Consider the following 14,006-nt stretch of genomic DNA (forward strand, 5'->3'; position numbering starts at 1 on the left):
CAGCCTCAGTCGATATGTCTGAATCTACAGCCCCTTACGACCTCTGTCAACCTGTCTGAATCTACAACTCCCTGCAGCCACTGTCGATCCGTCTGGATCTACAACCCTTTACACCCTCTGTCGATCCATCTGAATCTACAAACCCTTATAGCCTCTGTCGATCCGTCTGAATCTATAGCCCTTTACAGCCTCAGTCGATCTGTCTGAATCTACAACTCTTTACAGCCTCTGTTGATCTGTCTGAATCTACAAACCCTTACAGCCTCTGTCGATCCGTCTGAATCTACAACCCTTTACCGCCACTGTCGATCTGTCTGAGTCTACAACCCCTTACATTCTCTGTTGATCCATCTGAATCTACAACCCCTTACAGCCTCTGTCGATCTCTCTGAATCTACAACCCTTTACAGCCTCTATCGATCCGTCTGAATCTACAGCCCTGTACAGCCTCTGACGATCCGTCTGAATCTAGAACCCTTTACAGCCTCTCTCGATCTGTCTGAATCTACAAACCCTTACAGCCTCTGTCGATCTATCTGAATCTACAAATCCCTGCAGCCTCTGTCGATCCGTCTGAATCTTCAACCATTTCAGCCTATGTCGATCCGTCTGAATCTACAGCCCCTTACGACCTCTGTCAACCTGTCTGAATCTACAACTCCCTGCAGCCTCTGTCGATCCGTCTGAATCTACAACCCTTTACCGCCACTGTCGATCCGTCTGGATCTATGAACCCTTACAGCCTCTGTCGATCCATCTGAATCTACAAACCCTTACAGCCTCTGTCGATCCGTCTGAATCTATAGCCCTTTACAGCCTCAGTCGATCTGTCTGAATCTACAACCCTTTACAGCCTCTGTTGATCTGTCTGAATCTACAACCCTTTAAAGCCTCCGTCGTCTGTCTGAATCTGCAACCCTTTTTAGATTCTGTCGTTCTGTCAGAATTTACAACCCCTGCAGCCTCTGTCGATACGTTTGAACCTACAACCCTTCACAGCCTCTGTCAATCTGTCTGAATCGACAACCCTTTACAGCCTCTATCGATCCGTCTGAATCTACAACCCTTTACAGCCTCTGTCGATCCGTCTGAATCTACAACCCTTTACAGCCTCTGTCGATCCGTCTGAATCTACAACCCTTTACAGTCTCTGTCGATCCGCCTGAATCTACAGCCCCTTACGGCCTCTGTCGATTTGTCTGAATCTACAACCCCGTGCAGCCTCTGTCGATCCGTCTGAATCTACAGGCCTTTACAGCCTCTGTCGATCCGTCTGAATCTACAACCCCTTACAGCCTCGGTCAATCTGTCTGAATCTACAACCCTTACAGCCTCTGTCGATCTATCTGAATCTACAAATCCCTGCAGCCTCTGTCGATCCGTCTGAATCTACAACCATTTCAGCCTATGTCGATCCGTCTGAATCTACAGCCCTTTACAGCCTCAGTCGATATGTCTGAATCTACAGCCCCATACGACCTCTGTCAACCTGTCTGAATCTACAACTCCCTGCAGCCTCTGACGATCCGTCTGAATCTACAACCCTTTAAACCCTCTGTCGATCCATCTGAATCTACAAACCCTTACAGCCTCTGTCGATCCGTCTGAATCTATAGCCCTTTACAGCCTCTGTTGATCTGTCTGAATCTACAAACCCTTACAGCCTCTGTCGATCCGTCTGAATCTACAACCCTTTACCGCCACTGTCGATCTGTCTGAATCTACAACCCCTTACATTCTCTGTCGATCCATCTGAATCTACAACCCCTTACAGCCTCTTTCGGTCCGGCTGAATCTACAACCCTTTACAGCTTCTGTCGATCCGTCTGAATCTACAACCCTTTAAAGCCTCCGTCGTCTGTCTGAATCTGCAACCCTTTTTAGATTCTGTCGTTCTGTCAGAATTTACAACCCCTGCAGCCTCTGTCGAAACGTTTGAACCTACAACCCTTCACAGCCTCTGTCAATCTGTCTGAATCGACAACCCTTTACAGCCTCTATTGATACGTCTGAATCTACAACCCTTTACAGCCTCTGTCGATCCGTCTGAATCTACAACCCTTTACAGCCTCTGTCGATCTGTCTGAATCTACAACCCTTTACAGCCTCTGTCGATCCGTCTGAATCTACAAACCTTTACGGCCTCTGTCGATCCGTCTGAATCTACAGCCCTTTACAGTCTCCGTCGATCCGCCTGAATCTACAACCCTTTACAGACTCTGTCGATCTGTCTGAATCTACAGCCCCTTACGGCCTCTGTCAACCTGTCTGAATCTACAACTCTCTGCAGCCTCTGTCGATCCGTCTGAATCTACAACCCTTTACCGCCACTGTCGATCGATCTGGATCTACAACCCTTTAAACCCTCTGTCGATCCATCTGAATCTACAAACCCTTACAGCCTCTGTTGATCCGTCTGAATCTACAACCCTTTACAGCCTCTTTCGATCCATTTGAATCTACAGCCCTTTACAGTCCCTGTCAATCCGCCTGAATCTACAACCCTTTACAGCCTCTGTCGATCTGTCTGAATCTACAGCCCCTGACGGCCTCTGTCGATCTGTCTGAATCCACAACCCCCTGCAGCCTCTGTCGATCCGTCTGAATCTACAGGCCTTACAGCCTCTGTCGATCTGTCTGAATCTACAAATCCCTGCAGCCTCTGTCGATCCGTCTGAATCTACAACCCTTTGCAGCCTCTGTCGATCCGTTTGAATCTACAACACGAAACAGCCTCTGTCGATCTGTCTGAATCTATAACCCCTTACAGCCTCTGTCCATCCGTCTGAACCTACAACTCTGCAGACTCTGTCGATCCGTCTGAATCTACAACTCTTTACAGCCTCTGTCGATCTGTCTGAATCTACAACCACTTAGGGGCTCTGTCGATCCCTCTGAATCTACAGCTCTTTACAGCCTCTGTTGATCCATCTGAACCTACAACCCTTTACATTCTCTGTCGATCCGTCTGAATCTACAACCCTTTACAGCCTCTGTCGATCTGTCTGAATCTACAGACCCTTACGGCCTCTGTCGATCTGTCTGAATCTACAACCCCCTGCAGCCTCTGTCGATCTGTAGCCTCTGTCGATCCGTCTGAATCTACAACCCTTTACAGCCTCGGTCGATCTGTCTGAATCTACAACCATTACAGCCTCTGCCGATCTGTGTGAATCTACAACCCGTTACAGCCTCTGCCGATCTGTCTGAAACTACAACCCTTTACAGCCTCTGTCCATCTGTCTGAATCTACAATCCCTTACAGCCTCTGTCAATCCCTATGAATCTGCAACCCCTTACAGTCTCTGTCGATCCCTCTGAATCTACAACCCTGTTGCCTCTGTCGATCCCTCTGAATCTACAACCCCTTACAGCCTCGGTCGATCTGTCTGAATCTACAACCCCTTACAGCCTCTGTCGATCCCTCTGAATCTACAACCTCTTACAGTCTCTGTCGATCCCTCTGAATCTACAACCCTGTTGCCTCTGTCGATCCCTCTGAATCTTCAACCCCTTACATTCTCTGACGATCCGTCTGAATCTACAACTCTGTAGCCTCTGTCGATCCGTCTGAATCTACAGCCCTTTACAGCCTCTGTCGAGATGTCTGAATCTACAGCCCCTTACGGCCTCTGTCAACCTGTCTGAATCTACAACCCTTACAGCCTCGGTCGATCTGTCTGAATCTACAACCCTTACAGCCTCTGCCAATCTTTGTGAATCTACAACCCGTTACAGCCTCTGCGATCTGTCTGAAACTACAACCCTTTACAGCCTCTGTCCATCCGTCTGAATCTACAACCCCTTACAGCCTCTGTCGATCCCTCTGAATCTACAACCTCTTACAGTCTCTGTCGATCCCTCTGAATCTACAACCCTGTTGCCTCTGTCGATCTCTTCTGAATCTTCAACCCCTTACATTCTCTGACGATCCGTCTGAATCTACAACCCTGTAGCCTCTGTCGATCCGGCTGAATCTACAACCACTTACAGCCTCTATCGATCCCTTTGAATCTAAAACCCTTTTACAGCCTCTGTCGATCCGTCTGATTCAACAACCCTTTAATGTCTCTGTCGACCTGTCTGAATCTACCACACAACAGCCGAGGTCGATCCGCCTGAATCTACAACCCTTTACATCCTCTGTCGATCTGTCTGAATCTACAACCTTTTACAGCCTCTGTCGATCTGTCTGAATCTATAAACCCCTTACAGCCTCTGTCGATCCGTCTGAATCTACAACCCTTTACCGCCACTTTCGATCCGTCTGAATCTACAACCTTTTACACCCTCTGTCGATCTGTCTGAATCTACAACCCTTTACAGCCTCTGATAATCCGTCTGAATCTAGAGCCCTTTACAGCCTCTCTCGATCTGTCTGAATCTTCAAACCCTTACAGCCTCTGTCGATCTATCTGAATCTACAAATCCCTGCAGCCTCTGTCGATCCGTATGAATCTACAACCATTTCAGCCTCTGTCGATCCGTCTGAATCTACAGCCCTTTACAGCCTCTGTCGATATGTCTGAATCTACAGCCCCTTACGGCCTCTGTCAACCTGTCTGAATCTACAACCCCTTACAGCCTCGGTCGATCTGTCTGAATCTACAACCCTTACAGCCTCTGCCGATCTGTGTGAACCTACAACCCGTTACAGCCTCTGCCGATCTGTCTGAAACTACAACCCTTTACAGCCTCTGTCCATCTGTCTGAATCTACAACCCCTTACAGCCTCTGTCGATCCCTCTGAATCTACAACCCCTTACATTCTCTTTCGATTCCTCTGAATCTACAACCCTGTTGCCTCTCTCGATCCCACTGAATCTAAAACCCTTTACAGCCTCGGTCGATCTGTCTCAATCTACAACCCTTACAGCCTCCGCCGATCTGTGTGAATCTACAACCCGTTACACCCTCTGTCGATCTCTCTGAATCTACAACCCTTTACAGCCTCTATCGATCCGTCTGAATCTACAGCCCTTTACAGCCTCTGACGATCCGTCTGAATCTAGAACCCTTTACAGCCTCTCTCGATCTGTCTGAATCCACAAACCCTTACAGCCTCTGTCGATCTATCTGAATCTACAAATCCCTGCAGCCTCTGTCGATCCGTCTGAATCTACAACCATTTCAGCCTCTGTCGATCCGTCTGAATCTACAGCCCTTTACAGCCTCTGTCGATCCGTCTGAATCTACAGCCCTTTACACCCTCTGTCGATCCATCTGAATCTACAAGCCCTTACAGCCTCTGTCGATCCGTCTGAATCTATAGCCCTTTACAGCCTCTGTTGATCTGTCTGAATCTACAAACCCTTACACCCTCTGTCGATCCGTCTGAATCTACAACCCTTTACCGCCACTGTCGATCCGTCTGGATCTACAACCCTTTACACCCTCTGTCGATCCATCTGAATCTACAAACCCTTACAGCCACTGTCGATCCGTCTGAATCTATAGCCCTTTACAGCCTCAGTCGATCTGTCTGAATCTACAACCCTTTACAGCCTCTGTTGATCTGTCTGAATCTACAAACCCTTACAGCCTCTGTCGATCCGTCTGAATCTACAACCCTTTACCGCCACTGTCGATCTGTCTGAATCTACAACCCCTTACATTCTCTGTCGATCCATCTGAATCTACAACCCCTTACAGCCTCTTTCGGTCCGGCTGAATCTACACCCCTTTACAGCTTCTGTCGATCCGTCTGAATCTACAACCCTTTAAAGCCTCCGTCGTCTCTCCGAATCTGCAACCCTTTTTAGATTCTGTCGTTCTGTCAGAATTTACAACCCCTGCAGCCTCTGTCGAAACGTTTGAACCTACAACCCTTCACAGCCTCTGTCAATCTGTCTGAATCGACAACCCTTTACAGCCTCTATCGATCCGTCTGAATCTACAACCCTTTACAGCCTCTGTCGATCTGTCTGAATCTACAACCCTTTACAGCCTCTGTCGATCCGTCTGAATCTACAACCCTTTACGGCCTCTGTCGATCCGTCTGAATCTACAGCCCTTTACAGTCTCTGTCGATCCGCCTGAATCTACAACCCTTTACAGCCTCTGTCGATCTGTCTGAATCTACAACCCCGTGCAGCCTCTGTCGATCTGTCTGAATCTACAACCCCGTGCAGCCTCTGTCGATCCGTCTGAATCTACAACCATTTCAGCCTATGTCGATCAGTCTGAATCTACAGCCCTTTACAGCCTCAGTCGATATGTCTGAATCTACAGCCCCTTACGACCTCTGTCAACCTGTCTGAATCTACAACTCCCTGCAGCCACTGTCGATCCGTCTGTATCTACAACCCTTTACACCCTCTGTCGATCCATCTGAATCTACAAACCCTTACAGCCTCTGTCGATCCGTCTGAATCTATAGCCCTTTACAGCCTCAGTCGATCTGTCTGAATCTACAACTCTTTACAGCCTCTGTTGATCTGTCTGAATCTACAAACCCTTACAGCCTCTGTCGATCCGTCTGAATCTACAACCCTTTACCGCCACTGTCGATCTGTCTGAGTCTACAACCCCTTACATTCTGTGTCGATCCATCTGAATCTACAACCCCTTACAGCCTCTTTCGGTCCGGCTGAATCTACAACCCTTTACAGCTTCTGTCGATCCGTCTGATTCTACAACCCTTTAAGGCCTCTGTCGTCTGTCTGAATCTACAACCCTTTTTAGATTCTGTCGTTCTGTCAGAAATTACAACCCCTGCAGCCTCTGTCGATACGTTTGAACCTACAACCCCTCACAGCCTCTGTCAATCTGTCTGAATCGACAACCCTTTACAGCCTCTATCGATCCGTCTGAATCTCCAACCCTTTACAGCCTCTGTCGATCTGTCTGAATCTATAAACCCTACAGCCTCTGTCGATCCGTCTGAATCTACAACCCTTTACCGCCACTTTCGATCCGTCTGAATCTACAACCTTTTACACCCTCTGTCGATCTCTCTGAATCTACAACCCTTTACAGCCTCTATCGATCCGTCTGAATCTACAGCCCTGTACAGCCTCTGACGATCCGTCTGAATCTAGAACCCTTTACAGCCTCTCTCGATCTGTCTGAATCTACAAACCCTTACAGCCTCTGTCGATCTATCTGAATCTACAAATCCCTGCAGCCTCTGTCGATCCGTCTGAATCTACAACCATTTCAGCCTATGTCGATCCGTCTGAATCTACAGCCCTTTACAGCCTCAGTCGATATGTCTGAATCTACAGCCCCTTACGACCTCTGTCAACCTGTCTGAATCTACAACTCCCTGCAGCCTCTGTCGATCCGTCTGAATCTACAACCCTTTACCGCCACTGTCGATCCGTCTGGATCTATGAACCCTTACAGCCTCTGTCGATCCATCTGAATCTACAAACCCTTACAGCCTCTGTCGATCCGTCTGAATCTATAGCCCTTTACAGCCTCAGTCGATCTGTCTGAATCTACAACCCTTTACAGCCTCTGTTGATCTGTCTGAATCTACAAACCCTTACACCCTCTGTCGATCCGTCTGAATCTACAACCCTTTACCGCCACTGTCGATCCGTCTGGATCTACAACCCTTTACACCCTCTGTCGATCCATCTGAATCTACAAACCCTTACAGCCTCTGTCGATCCGTCTGAATCTATAGCCCTTTACAGCCTCAGTCGATCTGTCTGAATCTACAACCCTTTACAGCCTCTGTTGATCTGTCTGAATCTACAAACCCTTACAGCCTCTGTCGATCCGTCTGAATCTACAACCCTTTACCGCCACTGTCGATCTGTCTGAATCTACAACCCCTTACATTCTCTGTCGATCCATCTGAATCTACAACCCCTTACAGCCTCTTTAGGTCCGGCTGAATCTACACCCCTTTACAGCTTCTGTCGATCCGTCTGAATCTACAACCCTTTAAAGCCTCCGTCGTCTCTCCGAATCTGCAACCCTTTTTAGATTCTGCCGTTCTGTCAGAATTTACAACCCCTGCAGCCTCTGTCGAAACGTTTGAACCTACAACCCTTCACAGCCTCTGTCAATCTGTCTGAATCGACAACCCTTTACAGCCTCTATCGATCCGTCTGAATCTACAACCCTTTACAGCCTCTGTCGATCTGTCTGAATCTACAACCCTTTACAGCCTCTGTCGATCCGTCTGAATCTACAACCCTTTACGGCCTCTGTCGATCCGTCTGAATCTACAGCCCTTTACAGTCTCTGTCGATCCGCCTGAATCTACAACCCTTTACAGCCTCTGTCGATCTGTCTGAATCTACAGCCCCTTACGGCCTCTGTCGATCTGTCTGAATCTACAACCCCGTGCAGCCTCTGTCGATCTGTCTGAATCTACAACCCCGTGCAGCCTCTGTCGATCCGTCTGAATCTACAACCATTTCAGCCTATGTCGATCAGTCTGAATCTACAGCCCTTTACAGCCTCAGTCGATATGTCTGAATCTACAGCCCCTTACGACCTCTGTCAACCTGTCTGAATCTACAACTCCCTGCAGCCACTGTCGATCCGTCTGTATCTACAACCCTTTACACCCTCTGTCGATCCATCTGAATCTACAAACCCTTACAGCCTCTGTCGATCCGTCTGAATCTATAGCCCTTTACAGCCTCAGTCGATCTGTCTGAATCTACAACTCTTTACAGCCTCTGTTGATCTGTCTGAATCTACAAACCCTTACAGCCTCTGTCGATCCGTCTGAATCTACAACCCTTTACCGCCACTGTCGATCTGTCTGAGTCTACAACCCCTTACATTCTGTGTCGATCCATCTGAATCTACAACCCCTTACAGCCTCTTTCGGTCCGGCTGAATCTACAACCCTTTACAGCTTCTGTCGATCCGTCTGATTCTACAACCCTTTAAGGCCTCCGTCGTCTGTCTGAATCTACAACCCTTTTTAGATTCTGTCGTTCTGTCAGAAATTACAACCCCTGCAGCCTCTGTCGATACGTTTGAACCTACAACCCCTCACAGCCTCTGTCAATCTGTCTGAATCGACAACCCTTTACAGCCTCTATCGATCCGTCTGAATCTCCAACCCTTTACAGCCTCTGTCGATCTGTCTGAATCTATAAACCCTACAGCCTCTGTCGATCCGTCTGAATCTACAACCCTTTACCGCCACTTTCGATCCGTCTGAATCTACAACCTTTTACACCCTCTGTCGATCTCTCTGAATCTACAACCCTTTACAGCCTCTATCGATCCGTCTGAATCTACAGCCCTGTACAGCCTCTGACGATCCGTCTGAATCTAGAACCCTTTACAGCCTCTCTCGATCCGTCTGAATCTACAACCCTTTACCGCCACTGTCGATCCGTCTGGATCTACAACCCTTTACACCCTCTGTCGATCCATCTGAATCTACAAACCCTTACAGCCACTGTCGATCCGTCTGAATCTATAGCCCTTTACAGCCTCAGTCGATCTGTCTGAATCTACAACCCTTTACAGCCTCTGTTGATCTGTCTGAATCTACAAACCCTTACAGCCTCTGTCAATCCGTCTGAATCTACAACCCTTTACCGCCACTGTCGATCTGTCTGAATCTACAACCCCTTACATTCTCTGTCGATCCATCTGAATCTACAACCCCTTACAGCCTCTTTCGGTCCGTCTGAATCTACAGCCCTTTACAGTCTCTGTCGATCCGCCTGAATCTACACCCCTTTACAGCTTCTGTCGATCCGTCTGAATCTACAACCCTTTAAAGCCTCCGTCGTCTCTCCGAATCTGCAACCCTTTTTAGATTCTGTCGTTCTGTCAGAATTTACAACCCCTGCAGCCTCTGTCGAAACGTTTGAACCTACAACCCTTCACAGCCTCTGTCAATCTGTCTGAATCGACAACCCTTTACAGCCTCTATCGATCCGTCTGAATCTACAACCCTTTACAGCCTCTGTCGATCTGTCTGAATCTACAACCCTTTACAGCCTCTGTCGATCCGTCTGAATCTACAACCCTTTACGGCCTCTGTCGATCCGTCTGAATCTACAGCCCTTTACAGTCTCTGTCGATCCGCCTGAATCTACAACCCTTTACAGCCTCTGTCGATCTGTCTGAATCTACAACCCCGTGCAGCCTCTGTCGATCTGTCTGAATCTACAACCCCGTGCAGCCTCTGTCGATCCGTCTGAATCTACAACCATTTCAGCCTATGTCGATCAGTCTGAATCTACAGCCCTTTACAGCCTCAGTCGATATGTCTGAATCTACAGCCCCTTACGACCTCTGTCAACCTGTCTGAATCTACAACTCCCTGCAGCCACTGTCGATCCGTCTGTATCTACAACCCTTTACACCCTCTGTCGATCCATCTGAATCTACAAACCCTTACAGCCTCTGTCGATCCGTCTGAATCTATAGCCCTTTACAGCCTCAGTCGATCTGTCTGAATCTACAACTCTTTACAGCCTCTGTCGATCTGTCTGAGTCTACAACCCCTTACATTCTGTGTCGATCCATCTGAATCTACAACCCCTTACAGCCTCTTTCGGTCCGGCTGAATCTACAACCCTTTACAGCTTCTGTCGATCCGTCTGATTCTACAACCCTTTAAGGCCTCCGTCGTCTGTCTGAATCTACAACCCTTTTTAGATTCTGTCGTTCTGTCAGAAATTACAACCCCTGCAGCCTCTGTCGATACGTTTGAACCTACAACCCCTCACAGCCTCTGTCAATCTGTCTGAATCGACAACCCTTTACAGCCTCTATCGATCCGTCTGAATCTCCAACCCTTTACAGCCTCTGTCGATCTGTCTGAATCTATAAACCCTACAGCCTCTGTCGATCCGTCTGAATCTACAACCCTTTACCGCCACTTTCGATTAGTCTGAATCTACAACCTTTTACACCCTCTGTCGATCTCTCTGAATCTACAACCCTTTACAGCCTCTATCGATCCGTCTGAATCTACAGCCCTGTACAGCCTCTGACGATCCGTCTGAATCTAGAACCCTTTACAGCCTCTCTCGATCTGTCTGAATCTACAAACCCTTACAGCCTCTGTCGATCTATCTGAATCTACAAATCCCTGCAGCCTCTGTCGATCCGTCTGAATCTACAACCATTTCAGCCTATGTCGATCCGTCTGAATCTACAGCCCTTTACAGCCTCAGTCGATATGTCTGAATCTACAGCCCCTTACGACCTCTGTCAACCTGTCTGAATCTACAACTCCCTGCAGCCTCTGTCGATCCGTCTGAATCTACAACCCTTTACCGCCACTGTCGATCCGTCTGGATCTATGAACCCTTACAGCCTCTGTCGATCCATCTGAATCTACAAACCCTTACAGCCTCTGTCGATCCGTCTGAATCTATAGCCCTTTACAGCCTCAGTCGATCTGTCTGAATCTACAACCCTTTACAGCCTCTGTTGATCTGTCTGAATCTACAAACCCTTACACCCTCTGTCGATCCGTCTGAATCTACAACCCTTTACCGCCACTGTCGATCCGTCTGGATCTACAACCCTTTACACCCTCTGTCGATCCATCTGAATCTACAAACCCTTACAGCCTCTGTCGATCCGTCTGAATCTATAGCCCTTTACAGCCTCAGTCGATCTGTCTGAATCTACAACCCTTTACAGCCTCTGTTGATCTGTCTGAATCTACAAACCCTTACAGCCTCTGTCGATCCGTCTGAATCTACAACCCTTTACCGCCACTGTCGATCTGTCTGAATCTACAACCCCTTACATTCTCTGTCGATCCATCTGAATCTACAACCCCTTACAGCCTCTTTCGGTCCGGCTGAATCTACACCCCTTTACAGCTTCTGTCGATCCGTCTGAATCTACAACCCTTTAAAGCCTCCGTCGTCTCTCCGAATCTGCAACCCTTTTTAGATTCTGTCGTTCTGTCAGAATTTACAACCCCTGCAGCCTCTGTCGAAACGTTTGAACCTACAACCCTTCACAGCCTCTGTCAATCTGTCTGAATCGACAACCCTTTACAGCCTCTATCGATCCGTCTGAATCTACAACCCTTTACAGCCTCTGTCGATCTGTCTGAATCTACAACCCTTTACAGCCTCTGTCGATCCGTCTGAATCTACAACCCTTTACGGCCTCTGTCGATCCGTCTGAATCTACAGCCCTTTACAGTCTCTGTCGATCCGCCTGAATCTACAACCCTTTACAGCCTCTGTCGATCTGTCTGAATCTACAGCCCCTTACGGCCTCTGTCGATCTGTCTGAATCTACAACCCCGTGCAGCCTCTGTCGATCTGTCTGAATCTACAACCCCGTGCAGCCTCTGTCGATCCGTCTGAATCTACAACCATTTCAGCCTATGTCGATCAGTCTGAATCTACAGCCCTTTACAGCCTCAGTCGATATGTCTGAATCTACAGCCCCTTACGACCTCTGTCAACCTGTCTGAATCTACAACTCCCTGCAGCCACTGTCGATCCGTCTGTATCTACAACCCTTTACACCCTCTGTCGATCCATCTGAATCTACAAACCCTTACAGCCTCTGTCGATCCGTCTGAATCTATAGCCCTTTACAGCCTCAGTCGATCTGTCTGAATCTACAACTCTTTACAGCCTCTGTTGATCTGTCTGAATCTACAAACCCTTACAGCCTCTGTCGATCCGTCTGAATCTACAACCCTTTACCGCCACTGTCGATCTGTCTGAGTCTACAACCCCTTACATTCTGTGTCGATCCATCTGAATCTACAACCCCTTACAGCCTCTTTCGGTCCGGCTGAATCTACAACCCTTTACAGCTTCTGTCGATCCGTCTGATTCTACAACCCTTTAAGGCCTCCGTCGTCTGTCTGAATCTACAACCCCTTTTAGATTCTGTCGTTCTGTCAGAAATTACAACCCCTGCAGCCTCTGTCGATACGTTTGAACCTACAACCCCTCACAGCCTCTGTCAATCTGTCTGAATCGACAACCCTTTACAGCCTCTATCGATCCGTCTGAATCTCCAACCCTTTACAGCCTCTGTCGATCTGTCTGAATCTATAAACCCTACAGCCTCTGTCGATCCGTCTGAATCTACAACCCTTTACCGCCACTTTCGATCCGTCTGAATCTACAACCTTTTACACCCTCTGTCGATCTCTCTGAATCTACAACCCTTTACAGCCTCTATCGATCCGTCTGAATCTACAGCCCTGTACAGCCTCTGACGATCCGTCTGAATCTAGAACCCTTTACAGCCTCTCTCGATCTGTCTGAATCTACAAACCCTTACAGCCTCTGTCGATCTATCTGAATCTACAAATCCCTGCAGCCTCTGTCGATCCGTCTGAATCTACAACCATTTCAGCCTATGTCGATCCGTCTGAATCTACAGCCCTTTACAGCCTCAGTCGATATGTCTGAATCTACAGCCCCTTACGACCTCTGTCAACCTGTCTGAATCTACAACTCCCTGCAGCCTCTGTCGATCCGTCTGAATCTACAACCCTTTACCGCCACTGTCGATCCGTCTGGATCTATGAACCCTTACAGCCTCTGTCGATCCATCTGAATCTACAAACCCTTACAGCCTCTGTCGATCCGTCTGAATCTATAGCCCTTTACAGCCTCAGTCGATCTGTCTGAATCTACAACCCTTTACAGCCTCTGTTGATCTGTCTGAATCTACAAACCCTTACAACCTCTGTCGATCCGTCTGAATCTACAACCCTTTACAGCCTCTGTCGATCCATCTGAATCTACAACCCCTTACAGCCTCTTTCGGTCCGGCTGAATCTACAACCCTTTACAGCTTCTGTCGATCCGTCTGAATCTACAACCCTTTAAAGCCTCCGTCGTCTGTCTGAATCTGCAACCCTTTTTAGATTCTGTCGTTCTGTCAGAATTTACAACCCCTGCAGCCTCTGTCGATACGTTTGAACCTACAACCCTTCACAGCCTCTGTCAATCTGTCTGAATCGACAACCCTTTACAGCCTCTATCGATCCGTCTGAATCTACAACGCTTTACAGCCTCTGTCGATCCGTCTGAATCTACAACCCTTTACAGCCTCTGTCGATCCGTCTGAAT

This window comes from Mobula birostris, chromosome 10 (assembly GCF_030028105.1).
Source record: "Mobula birostris isolate sMobBir1 chromosome 10, sMobBir1.hap1, whole genome shotgun sequence".
Classification (NCBI taxonomy): Eukaryota; Metazoa; Chordata; class Chondrichthyes; order Myliobatiformes; family Myliobatidae; genus Mobula; species Mobula birostris.